This window comes from the organism of the source record quoted next, unplaced genomic scaffold, assembly GCF_019419815.1.
Source record: "Pyrus x bretschneideri cultivar Hongxiangsu unplaced genomic scaffold, Pyrus_bretschneideri_v1 Contig81, whole genome shotgun sequence".
Lineage (NCBI taxonomy): Eukaryota > Viridiplantae > Streptophyta > Magnoliopsida > Rosales > Rosaceae > Pyrus > Pyrus x bretschneideri.
The window spans coordinates 614,625-628,690 of NW_025999822.1; positions in this window are offsets into that span (position 1 = coordinate 614,625).

Genomic DNA, 14,066 nt, shown 5'->3' on the forward strand with positions numbered 1-14,066 from the left:
TAAATGAACAAGATTGTTGAGATGATTACAAATTGAGAACCACATGCATTTTGACTTAGTTCGCATACTAAATTACAAGTTATATTTATAGAGATATAAACCTAAAAGACCCTAATACGTAAAATATATACCACATACCCTAACAATATAATAAACTTAAAATACTAATATTTTCTAACAAATTGGTCCCAGTATGTATATATAGTTGCTTTGTTTGAATTCGCCTTCATTACAACAGGGCCAATGTTACACAAAAACTTGCACAATTTTTAATACATACATGTAGGTCTAACATATAACAGTAGAACTCATCTCTATAAGAAAATGCTTCACTAAAGTGTCAGCTTTACTTCGTACATCCATACATAGTGGGGATTTGGTGAATTATGATAAACATGTTATGCATGCTCTCGGCACGATATATAGCAACTAAACGATACCAATCAAAAGCATATATGTGATGAAGGAAACTGAAATAACCCTTGTAATACAAAAATAAAAAACACACACACACACACAAATGTTGAAAGGTTCCTCTACACACATATATGTTGAAAGGTTCCGAGTTCTGAGTATTTCTCAACCCGGTTATACATAAGGGGGGATGTACAAGAGCATGAGGTTCACATTATCTTATCCTTTATTACCTGCCATTTGAACAGAAAGCAAACCTACGTAACCATGACAAACTAACTGCGCCATTTGGTGGTGCTAGTTGAAGAAACAGCATATTGTATGACATAAGTTTGCCAAAAAATAGAAAAAATGTATTTGACGTCCTTGATTGAAACTTTCATGCAGTACTTACCTATCTCGTAGGGCACTGCGTACAGAACGGCTATATATTCAAATGAATGATCAACTAAGATTCACCTTATTAATAACAACTAGTTGTGTCCATAACTTCGATTGCCGACACAATGTTTATACAAATAAAAAATTTGGATTGTATTGACCATGAAGCTTGTTTCATTCATTAATCCTCTATCCTATATATACAGGTTGGATGTCGACGATGCACTGAGCTACACCTTAAAATCAGTGATGCAAGAGTCCTTCCCCTTTAGGGCAATGTAGCCTTCAACATATTTAATACCATAGACGCAACCATACTCTATGATTTGAACCTTGTCTGAGTCTCATCAATACTGAAATATATATGGTCCTGCATGATAATTAAGGGTTCCCTTTTTTTTTTTTTATTTCAAGAGAATTAGCATTCTGTGTATCTTTATATCAATATTTTCCTCCTAGATTATTGTTCTGAACTGTATGTAATCATTTGTAGCAAATAACAGGCATAAGTTCTTGACCATTGAGGGGATTCTACTAGTGTTCAAAATGCAACATCTAATGAAAATTTTCGTGAAAGTTCACTTTTGCTCCAATTTGAACTTAAAAAAATATAAAATAAAAAGTCATGTAAAAAAAAAAATATATAAAATGTCTTTGAAACGTAACAACTAAACATAATATTCAACTTTCAACTTGATGGAGTAATTAGCTTTTTTGTTGGGTGTTAACAGAGCCCTAGCTCAAATCTTTGAATTATATATGTACATATATCCACCTGAAACCAATTGACAGTAACCTTACAATAATGATATTTCCAAACTGAATATAATCATATCACTTGGATTGGATTTTCAACTGAAAACGAAAGGATATATATCAGCTCAGGTTATATGTTGTTTAATTCGAAGATTACAACTTTAATTAAGGGGCAACCCTCTCTATATACACATGTATTTATGAGATTTGAAATTCTTTTTTTGTCAAACATCAAATTCATTGATAGAAGAAGATGTTACATGAGATAAACATAAAAACAAGTTGCAATTAGGTCAAACGGGCAAAGAAGCCCAAACAAAGTACATGATGACTCAATGAGACTTAGTCCTTTAACACAAGTCGTCACCACCATAGCCACCATGCACCCGTCATTCCATCACTCGGGTCAGTGGATTCACTGTCAGCCCCAACGAAAACCAAAGGCCCCAAAACAAAAACAAAAATACAAAGCAGCCCCAATGAGAACTTGAAACCTCTTGTAATAAAGTAAAGATGAATATCGGTAAGTGAAATAATAATTAGGCCCCCAGTATTTGATTGCTCAAGGTCCCTATGTAGGCGTATAATTTGTGTTAAATTGGGTGGTTGTGAGAATTTTTGATATGTTTCTCCTCCTTAGAGCATACAAATAAGTACTGCACAATGCCTTATAGAGCAAGAACAGTAATAACTCCTAAACCTAATTAGAAATATATACAGCGTAAAGCCTTGTAGAGTAAGAAAAGTAATAACTCCTAAACCTAGTTACAGGACGAAAACTATCGATATGGACGCTGTGTCATCTCGGTCATCCGGATTAATTGAGGTCATCTTATGGATTTGGGTCATCTTTTGGGGTAGTCATCATCTGGGTCGAGGCTGGGATGATAGGATTTTTCAGAGTTAGCTAGGGTTTCAAGCATAGCGAAAATCTTAGGATCTCTGTTCCAATACCATTTTAAAATAAGTGTTTGTAGAAATTCTCTGATATGTTCCTTCTACTTGAAAGAGGAAAATATGACTTAAAAGCCTTGTAAAGTACGAAAGACAATAACTCATAAAATCCTTCGTAGTAGAGTACTAGAGTCTGTAGAGACTAGAGAGCGACATTCAATGTCGCAAGTCCAGGTACAAATATTCTATAATCCATTGGCAAAAGAAATAGAACTTATCTTTAGATGGAGTACTGATGAACCGACCCTAGTTGGAGGTTTACATTGTTTGAAATTTTGAGTAGAAATTTCATTATCTCACATTGGCCATTACCAAAAGGTTTCCTCACTTGATAAGGTTTTGTCCCTTATAGATAGTGATTGGAGTGATGGACCATGAAGAATGAAATTGAGCTCAACCTTGGGGTTGGGCTTTAATTGATAATTAATATATATAATTATCATTATCAAAAGATGGGTGTTGGGGTTGGATTTCTGACACTACATAATCCAAGTCGACAAGTGGCTATGTTTTTACCTTAAGAGGTGTAGCAATATTTTGGAAATCCTCTAAATAGAAATATATAGCTCGTTCCACCATGGAATCAGAGTTTATAACTTTAGACTTGACTAGAGAAGAAGTTGAGTAGCTAAAACATTTTCTAAAGGATATTCAAGTGTGGCCAAAGCCTGTAACTGCTATATGTATACATTGTGACAGTATGGCCGCACAATCAAGGGCCAAAAGTCATGCATACAATGTAAAGTCACGACACATCAAGCGTCGACATAATACTCATAAGAAGTTGCTCTCCAATGGAATAATATCTATGGATGCAAATTTCTTCCTCCTTGTTCTTGGACAAAATTGCACCTACAAAACAAACAACACCTTAGGTCAAGGCCAAGAGCCTCATGTGCCCACAATGAATTTTTTTTGTGTTTGTGGGGGGGGGTGTGCGCTTTGGCCAAAGAACCTCTGATGCCAAAGTTAGAAATTTGAGGGAAAAGTGTTTGGAGAATTTAGCAAGAGTGTAGAACTTAGGTTTTGGAGAAAATGAGGGTGTTTATATAGGGTGTGGCCGGCCACTTGGATAGTTTTTTGGGTGTGATTCATAATTTGTTAGCTAATTAATAAATTAATTGAGTAATAAATCAATTAATTAGGTAATTAATATAATTTGAAATAAATGATTTGGGGGTTACCTTGTGGAGAAGATTTGATGAGGATGGATGAAATAGGTTTTGAATAATTACCTATTTTGAGCACTTTTGACCTTGATTGAGTCATGATTGTCCATTACTCGCATGTAGGAGTTCCGGTATTCCTCGAGGGTAATTTTGTCCTTTTCACCCAAAAATCCACGTGTCGCCTCCATATTTTATTTGATTATTTTTGGTTGCACAATATCCATTGATTATGTATAGTCAAAGGAAAATATAGCCGATCTTTTGACAAAAAGCCTACCAAGTGGGCAAATATTATTTACATCGAGGGGAATGGGTCTTAAGCCAATTCAATGAATCGGACTGGGCGAAAACCTAACCTAATTGAATGGAGATCCCATGGTCTAGGTTCAATAGGCAAACTAGTTGAGTTTAATTCAAAGGTTGAACACACAACTTACCAATTCTTATGATAAATTTGTGTGTTGTCTGTTAAGTTCAAGGGGTTATGTATTATACATTTAATGACATTAATCTCTTGTTATCAAGAGGGAATATGGCAGACTATTCTTAATTAATGTCACTTATATAGGAGTAAATGGGGCTGCATTGATGAGAATTGAAATGACTAAATTCTCTAAAGCTCTTACGAAATACAAGATTTGTTCAGGGCCAAAATGAACACAACTGTATGAATTGACGTGTGGCAGACATGATATGTGTGTAGCATATTGTCTCGATTTACTACTGCGGTGAACAATTCAAGATCTTCCACATCCACTGTGACACCAAGTAAACCAAATACGCTTTCACTAGAGTGAGTTCAAGTCCAAAAGACACTTCACCTGATGCATATCATATATATTCTCTCTCAATTTTAGGCAACCTAGTCATACATTTGCATTTCCATTCGCAATCAAATGTGGGGTATTGTTGAAAATTTTGAGTAGAAATTTCATTGTCTCACATTGGCCATTACCAAAAGGCTTCCTCACTTTATAAGGCTTTGTCCCTTATAGATAGTGATTGGAGTGATGGACCATGGAGAATAAAATTAGGCTCAACCTTGGGGTTGAGTTTTGGGGTGTACTAATTAATTGATAATTAATATATAAACCTATTATATATACATTTATCTGCATGACATTTAGAATATAGAAAATATCAAATTCTTCTTCTACAATCCTAAACCTTCTTACTGAGAGAACCACATAGAAATTCGCCTTAAGTCAGTTTTCCGGTGTTGTAATTCTAACTTAGATCGTTGAATCCTAGTGAAGCAGATGTCCGTAGAACTACAAGCATTGAATAGGGGCGAAATATCTATTTCAAGGACATTGCGGTACGCAAGCCTCGATCATCAGTTTATCTGTTTAATATTATTTCGTTGTTCATAATCTGTTAGGTTAGTTATTTGCATTTATCATTTATTTGCATCTATAAATTTATCATTAATTGTTGATATTTATCCAACAATAATATATTGCACTGGTCAACAAAAGTAAGATGCAATATGGTTAATTTAAACGTGGGCACTAAAGAATTTTCTTAGGAGTAGAGACATGTATGGCTATGCGCTGGCTGAAATGTGCTCTTTTATTTGTGACAAATAATGTTGACCGTTATTTATCACCCAAGGCATTTTGATTATTAAGCTAATCTTTAACAATCGATTTAGCTTTTTTTTTTTTCAAGAAATTGTTTGGGTGAGGGACTTTCAAATTTCAAAGGATTTAGGCGAATTGAGGAAAAATTACATTCGAAAACATTACATAGGAGAGATTAGTGATAAGATGCATCAAGATACATAGGTATTATTATTTTCTATCACTACAGTAAAACATCATCTACATCATCATTTGGATTAATGTATATAATTTTGGGCAATTATTAGCAGGAATTATCAGTTTTTGATATTTCATTGCAGAAATGATTTGGTCATTATATCAGTGTTGCATGATTGTTATGTCATTGTTACAAAAAAATTGATCATTTCTACCACTAAATCTCAAAAACTGATCAATAATTATTGTTAAATGCTCTATAGTTTTTGGTAAATGGTCCACAAATTAGGCTTCTAACTAACTCTAACTTGTTAAATTAGTTCTCTATATACAAAACCAAAAGCAAAAAGCCGATTGAATATTATTTTCCCCACTGCATGCCAATACAAGACAGACCATGCCAAAAAGGCAACTATTAAGGATTTTTCACATGTTCTTGGTAAATGATAACATTATAGTTTAGAAGAAAAAAAACTTCGAACGAAAAATTTTGGGAGAGAAAAAAAATATTGACTTTGCATTGAGAGAATGTCACCAAAAGAATTTTATAACTAAGAATCAGTTAGAGTCTAACAACATTGATAAGTAGAGAAATGTAATTTTGTTCCCCTCCAATTGAACTGTTTTCTTATCGTATTTTTATATAAAAATTATACTTATTGGATATGTTTTGTTTTTTAATGGAATATATCTTAGTCATGTAGTATTATGATACGAGTTTAATATTAATTTATTATCTCACCACTTAGTGTAAATTATATTATTGCATAAAAAAATATACTATTAAGAGGTAAGTATGTTTCACACCATCGAAATCTGGCATCAATTTCAAATGGGTCACAAATTTTTAATTTTATCACGTTGCACCCAGGAGCTTGAGCATTTGACCAATTTACTCCTTTTGTTAGGCTTCCCATCTAGTCAACGATTAACTGTTGAGTTGATGGTGCTTGAACCTGTCCCGAAACCTACTAATCATCCCACAAAGAACATACAAAGGCAATTTCAGGGGTGGTCTTGCGTTGTTATGTCATCAATTAACGGTTAATTAGACAGACAACCTAACACAAAGTAAATTGGTGAATTGTCAAAACATTTGAGGTTTGCGAAAAAATTAGAACCACAAAACCTTTTTATTAGATAAAACAAAATTTATACCTAACCTCGACTATGTGAAATGTGGTTTGTAAAGAAAGTTAAGGTTCTATCTATAAAATCAATCAGCAATTTGGGTAGTAACCCAACGTACTTATAAGCCTATGCAAGGTACTTTATCCCATAAATATGAGAATCATTCTCAACTCGCCCCCTCACTTGTAGCGAAATTTCAAGCCTAACACATAAACAACACAAACAGGGTAGCGTGGAGCACATGTGATTGTTGACTTCACATATCACACGTGACAATCTTCTCTGATACCATGAATAAAGTTGTGGTTTCACTCTAAAACAAATTAATTAGCAATCTGAGTAACCCAACTTACTTATAAATCTATGCAATGTTACTTCTCCCATCAACATGAAATTCATTCTCAACAATTTGCTCAAATAAAGGATAATACTTGGGTACTCATTAGTGAGTATGCACCTTTTGATTTTGTCCCATGATATTTTAGCACATGTTTTATTGTTTTATAAGATAATGGACATCTTATTAATTTTTAGGAGTTTTAATGAAACGTTTCCGATATTGTTCATTTTTAATGAAAACCACATTTTTTACCTTTCCCTATTACCATTAACTACACATTTATTTGTCATTTTTATTAAAATTAAAGTTTTTTTTATAGTTTTCGTTAGTTTCCTTAATTTTTATTGGTTTTAAAAACAATGACCATATGACATTATTTTGTTAGGCCAAATAAAAAAAATGGGAATATAGAATACGTATGTAAGTATGAACAATACTTGGCTGCTTAAGGATAAGTAGGAACACCTAATAAAAAAATTTCATGTTCGAATCATAGAATTTCGTGCTTATAATGAGAATCGTTCCTATTATGAATTAGTCTATAAAGATCATCTTTGTAAAAAAAATGAACTAAAACTAAGGTCGTTTAGTCAATCTATTGTAGCATATATACAGATGGTTTGTAATGTTTTATCAATTTCGTTCAAATGTTTTTATACAGTTTGATAACTAAATTACCTTAGTTTTAATTAAGTTTTTGTAGAAGTGATCTTTATAGATTAATTTATAATATGAACGATTTTAAACATAAGCACGAAAGCCTATAAATCCGACAATGAACAATTTTAAGTAAGAACTCTTCCTCATCTTTAAATAATAAAGTATTATTCCCTAATAAAGCATATAATGATGCAATTTTCACAACTAGCAAACCACATCCCTAGAGTAATTTAATGGGACCCGCCGTTCGCATGCAGCCTCTCTTGTTTCGAAATATTTGGGTGCTTCTAGCATAGGCTAGGTACGTAGTTGGGCCGGACCCCCACACACACCATGCATGAATAGATGATTTGCGTCCTTAATTTGCATTTTGCTCTTCTCCCAAACTGTATTTCCCTTCAAATATCAATGACTTCAAACGCCCCTAGAATTGGAGGGTTATCGAAAAGAGTGTGTCAATCACTTATTTCAACTTTCATTCGAATCTCTTGGCACAAATACCCCACACAACCTTTTTTTTTTTTTTTTTAATGACTACCTAATTTAATCCTCAATTTGTTACTACATAATTTTTTATTACTACACAGTATGGTATTTCGTTGTCATGTGTTAATTTTTTGACATACAAAGAGCTAAAGTATTGAGTAGAATGGTAATCTAAACTATTCCCTTCAATTTCTTAAAGGAACTATTCCTAAAGTTGGATTCTAGATTTAAAAATGTACAATCTCAATTTGTGAGTCACTAGCTCTGAAGGCGCGACTTTCATTATGTCATGTTAGTAGTTATGAAATGTCCAATTTGTGCTTGGCAAATAGCATGCATGCAAAGTTTGTGAATTCTAGGCAAATGAGAGAGATAATGAACTAGAAAGGATGAAGGAGTAGGCCATGTGGAGGAGAGATTTTTTAATGTGATCAGAACACAGGATGGTACATCACGTGTTATTATATAAATTGTGGGATATGTGTGTTAAAAAGTTAATAACTTAAAAAATAAAATTTCTCACCACTTACCTAAAAACACATCATGTACCATCTGTGTTCCCGTCACAATGAAAAATATTTATGTGGAGAGAAAGTCCAGTAATCATTGTATGAGAATAACATTACTAGAATTTATCGAGTCGCCTTCTATCAATATGTACTAAAAAAAATAAAAAAATAAAAAATAAAAATAAAAATAAAAACTGTATACATACATCAACACAATACATTATGGACAGGTATATAAAACTGGCAATGAAACTTATATGCATGGTTTGCCAAAATTCATCTTTGGTATATATTTCCTTTTTCATGATCCATTAGCAATATAATTGCGATCCATTATTTACACATTTCAAAGCCATATTTATATATGTCCATCTAAACTGTAATATTAATCAAGACTATATCAAATGCCAACATGGCTGTGAAAAATTTCATCTTACTAACTTGACTTATAGACACTGAGTTACAAGGTGTATTTATGGAGACTTAGTTCCAAACGAACAGGGACGCAATCATGATTTTAATCATACACCTCCCAAAAGGGTAACGTTAAGCAGATCAATTTTTTAGACCAAATTTGCAAACCAAGTAATGTGTCACCGATAAAAAAATAAGCATGTTAATCAACACTTAAGTAATAATTCAATTATCAAGAACCATATATATCATACAGTGTAAAGATTAAATATAGTTTAAATTAATAATCTTCCTAACATTATCCATACCAAAATGACATTGCAATTAAAATAAACCAATTACCAACGTTCCCAACACCAAGTAGTTGTAACTTGTAACTTTCATGTCTTGATCATGTCAAAGAATTATATAATTATTTGGAAGACAGTTGTAGCTAGGTCACCTTTTTCACATTACCTAGTCACAATTTGGCAAATCTCTCGATATTCAGAGTTCATTTACGTGGGAGAGTTATGCAACTCCTGAGCTGCAAGCAACTGGTCTTGCATGGAAATCCTATGTCCTGGAAAGCTGGCTCGTTAGTTGTGCTTTTCTTCCATCGTTATTTTAATTTTGGATTTTAATTTTATTTATTCATTCCCTGATCAATTTTTGCGTATAAATGGCTCTATAGTTAGCTAGTCTTTTTCAGAATCACCTTCGAATAAAATAAATTTGATTTGTTTCTATCTTTAATACTAATTATCTGCGAGATTTTCTTTATCTGTGCTGAGTGTGCTCTCTTCTTTCCGCTTCTGCATGACAGCCTTTAGAATATTTGGCGTTGAAGAGTTTATGAATATTCCCAAGTTCTTATTCAGAGTAGTCATTGGTTAGCTTCAACTAAATTTTCTTTCTCTCTGTGTTTCTTTTTTTTGTTTTTTTGTTTTTTCTGATTACGGATTTCCTCCTTACTTTGATGTAGGAAATGCAATTGCTTTGTTCCTGTTCTTGGCACCAATGTATGCATACTATACTTAGATATTCTAAAAGAGAATTGTTACTAGCACTCCAAAATTCTCATTGAGCACTCTAAACTTTCTATATTTATAAGAAAAAAATATACACTTGTGAAGAATGCAAAATGAGATTTTTTTAGTGTTAATAATAGTTCCCTTCTGAAATGTGAAACTATATTTCTTTCTTTTGATTTTCTGCGAAGGAACTGTGAAATACTTATTTGAACTAATTGTTGCGGTGTAATATTACAATAGGGATACATTTAAAAGGATCATGATAAAGAATAAGTTCACAGAGCAGTTCTTCTTGGGCATCCCATACCTGATGACTCTGCTCAACTGCCTCATTACAACCGCTTGGTATAAATTCACTTCTTTAGTTCAATATATATAGCTAAATCTCTCATTTATTTAATTGTGCGTATATATGAGGTGAAAGATAGCTTGTGTTGCTATACTTACGGCTGGTTAGGATTTCTACTCGAAGGACTAAAAATGATTTTTAAAAGACTAAAGCATTTCCGATTACGTTTGACAAAAGTATCTGAATGAGCTTCTAACTCATAGAAGCACTTTATGAAGCAGCACCTGCAAGATGCTTCTTCGTAAAGCACTTCTAAATGCTTTTTTAATAAGCACTTGGACTTTTAAGGAAAATTCCTAAGTTTTTATATTAAAAGAATTTTCGCAACATCGCTAATGAGCATAACTGCTTTTTAGAAAAGCAATTCAAATCGACTCTACCTAAGAATTTCAGCATTGATCTGATTAATGTTGCATAAATATATATGCTAATTATTAGTGACATAATTGATTAGTTTGTATTTAATTTTTATCTATTGTGAATTAAATAGTTTGTAAAAAATCCAACAGGTATTGCCTGCCATTTGTGTCTCCACGCAGCATATTGGTATCGACAGTCAATACTGTCGGGGCAGCTCTTGAATCCATATACCTGTTGATCTTCTTCACATTGGCCCCTAAAAGAGAAAAAGAAAAAATTATTGAGCTCCTCACTTTTGCGCTCTCTTTTAAGCAACATGATAACACTAATTAATAAGCTAAAAGAAATCCGAAGCATATGAGGAATAACTTTGACAAATAGATGTTTAGGGTGATGCTATCCATACATCTTTTTTTATCTTCTACACTTATATTTTAATTTTTAGTTGTCGAATCAAATCTTTTAAATCAAATGATATAAATTAACAAGATGTATGTGAAAAATGAAAAAGAATGTGTGGATAACACAACCTCCTTATATGAAATCTTCACGCGCTTGAGTGAAATAATTTGTAACTTCTTTTGGGGCACAAAGGATGAATTGCAACATGCATATTATTTGTAACATGTATGTTGTAACTATATTTATTAGGTTTTTAAGGTAATACATATTTCATTAATCAAATAAAATGACTATCAAACAAAATGACTAACATCATTTATTAGGAATATAATTTTGGGATTACACACACAACAGAAAGACAATATAAAACCTACCTTGCATAACCACATCTAACTAAACAAAAAGGTAACATTCAAGAGGACAAAAACCTTGCATCACTTTTTTGATGAACTTGTAAAAGATGACTTTCCTTCAGTAAAGAAGCCCTGCTGTATGAGACATCACAAAAATGTCTTCATAGTCCTTGCCAAGCAAATTAACTTCAAAACCACAATCGACACAAAACAAAAAAAATGACCCAAGACAAAATAAACTCTTTAACGATACGATTCTCGATCACGAGAGACTCACACCTAACCAACAAGAAAGATAAGTTCACAAGGCCTAAGCCTTACAGGCCAAACCTAACACTGTCAAGGAACACAAGGGTAAACATCATACCATCACCTGAAGACTTTGCAATGACATCAAAACATGATTGTAAATCCCTCGAACAACTGCAACGATCCACAAAGGAATGACCACACCACCCTTTGATGATCTCGCAATTGTCGGCAAAAAACATACTATGAGTGTTCTCTAATAAACGTTGAGATTCCTCTGCATAATTATTGCCAACCACACAAACCACAAAATCACCACCTTATATTTGAACAATTGTCGCTTTAAGATTTGAGGTTGAGCAGTAAGTCATAGCTGCTACAAAAGCTCTCATCCTCACAAAAAGAGAATAACCATAACAGGCATAACCATAATCACAAAGGCCTTTCTTGAAAAAGTGATAGAGCGACCACTACCAAAAAGAAAATAAATAAAAAACAAAAAATCATAAAAGGAAGAGATCAAGAAGATTGCCAACGACCCCAAAGCCAAAGGCTAGAGTTGGGAATGGAAGGTTTTTCTATGATTTTTTTTTTTCCTCCCGAGGCTAGAATTTGTTAGGATGAAACATCGTCTAATATTTGATTAGGTTTATATAAAGGAAAACTAATGAAAATGACTTGAAAATTTAAGTTTTAACAATAAGGACAAAATAAAGGATAAAGTGAATAATATCATGTTTGACTTTTTAGTGTAAAAATATGGTTTTTCGTTAAAGTGAACAATACCGTGAACTTTTCGTTAAAACTCCCTTTATATAATATATATATACTAGCATATGGGCACACAAAAATTGTGTGAGAAAAATTTTTATTTTTGTTTTTGAAATAGAAGGAAAGAGGAAGGGAGTGATAGAGAAGGTGGGAGTGGGAAGTTCTTTTTTTTTTTTTTTTTTTAAATAATTAGAGATATGTTAGGATTACACGTAGGTGAGACTTTGAAAAAAACAACAAAATTTGGTTGTGTGAAATTACATTTCTGCCTTATATTTCTTATTCTGTATTAATTAGATGATTAAATTGGTAATTTCATAGGGTTTTGGTTGATTATTACATTAATTTAAGGAATGAGGAGCTCAAACTCATAATGTATGGATAAAACTCCCTTTATATAATATATACTAGTATATGGGCACACACAAATTGTGTGAGAAAATTTTTTTATTTTTGTTTTTGAAATAGAAGGAGAGAGGAAGGGTGTGATAGAGAATGTGGGAGTGGGAAGTTCTTTTTTTTTTTTTTTTAATAATTAGAGATATGTTAGGATTATACGTAGGTGAGACTTTGAAAAAAACAACAAAATTTGGTTGTTGGTAATTTCATAGGGTTTTGGTTGATTATTACATTAATTTAAGGAATGAGGAGCTCAAACTCATAATGTATGGATAGAAATCTAACACCCTATCTATTAGAACATTAGACCACATGCAGTAAGGTTCTTTTTCTTTTCTTTTTTTTTTTTTTTTTTGGGTCAAACAATAGATTTGTTAGATTAGATATTAAATTAGGAACCAACAAAATTCGTACCCACATCGTGATGCAAGGACAACTCCTCTCCACCACTGTGGTAGAGGACCATTTAACAATAAAGTTCGGTTAAGAAGTTAATCAAACTCTTATTTTAAACTTAATTATCCCACATTCTACTTCTTCATTATGCATTAACTTTCATCCCATGCATTGCAATTGTGATATATGATTCCTTTTCATTTTTATGAATTGAAATATACTTTCAGCGTTGTAAAATACAAGTAACCTTAAGAACGGTCCTCCAATTTGATTAGACGATGTTACGGTTTCAATATGTATTTGCATAGAAATTAGGAGTTCCAATTTCATCTCAAAGATCTCTAATTTTTTACATGCATGAGAGCATGCATCTCCTTTCTTTTTTTTTTTTCTTTTTTTTTTTCTCTCTTTTTATAAAACCTTGATGGTATGAGGGAAATTTTATTAATATTGAAAAAATGTACACCTAATCAGGGGAAAACATAAACTTAGCCCCTTATAATACAAGAAAAAAAGGGATAAAAATACATGAAAAGAAGGGGGACATAAAACCCTACTCTTCTAGAAACAAAAACAACAAAGATACAAAGAAAAAATGAGGGGACATGAAATAGTAAACACCTCTATTGTATGTCAAAGAATTGCACACAAAATTTAGTTTTTTTTTTTTTTTCCATGCACATATAATTTCAAGTCACAATTCCGAAAAACTAAACCAAAATGGTAATTAAGCTTAATCTGTCATTCAGTAGCTTTGCAGGTTACTTTCGTAATCTACTTTCTGTCTTTTTGGGACTATT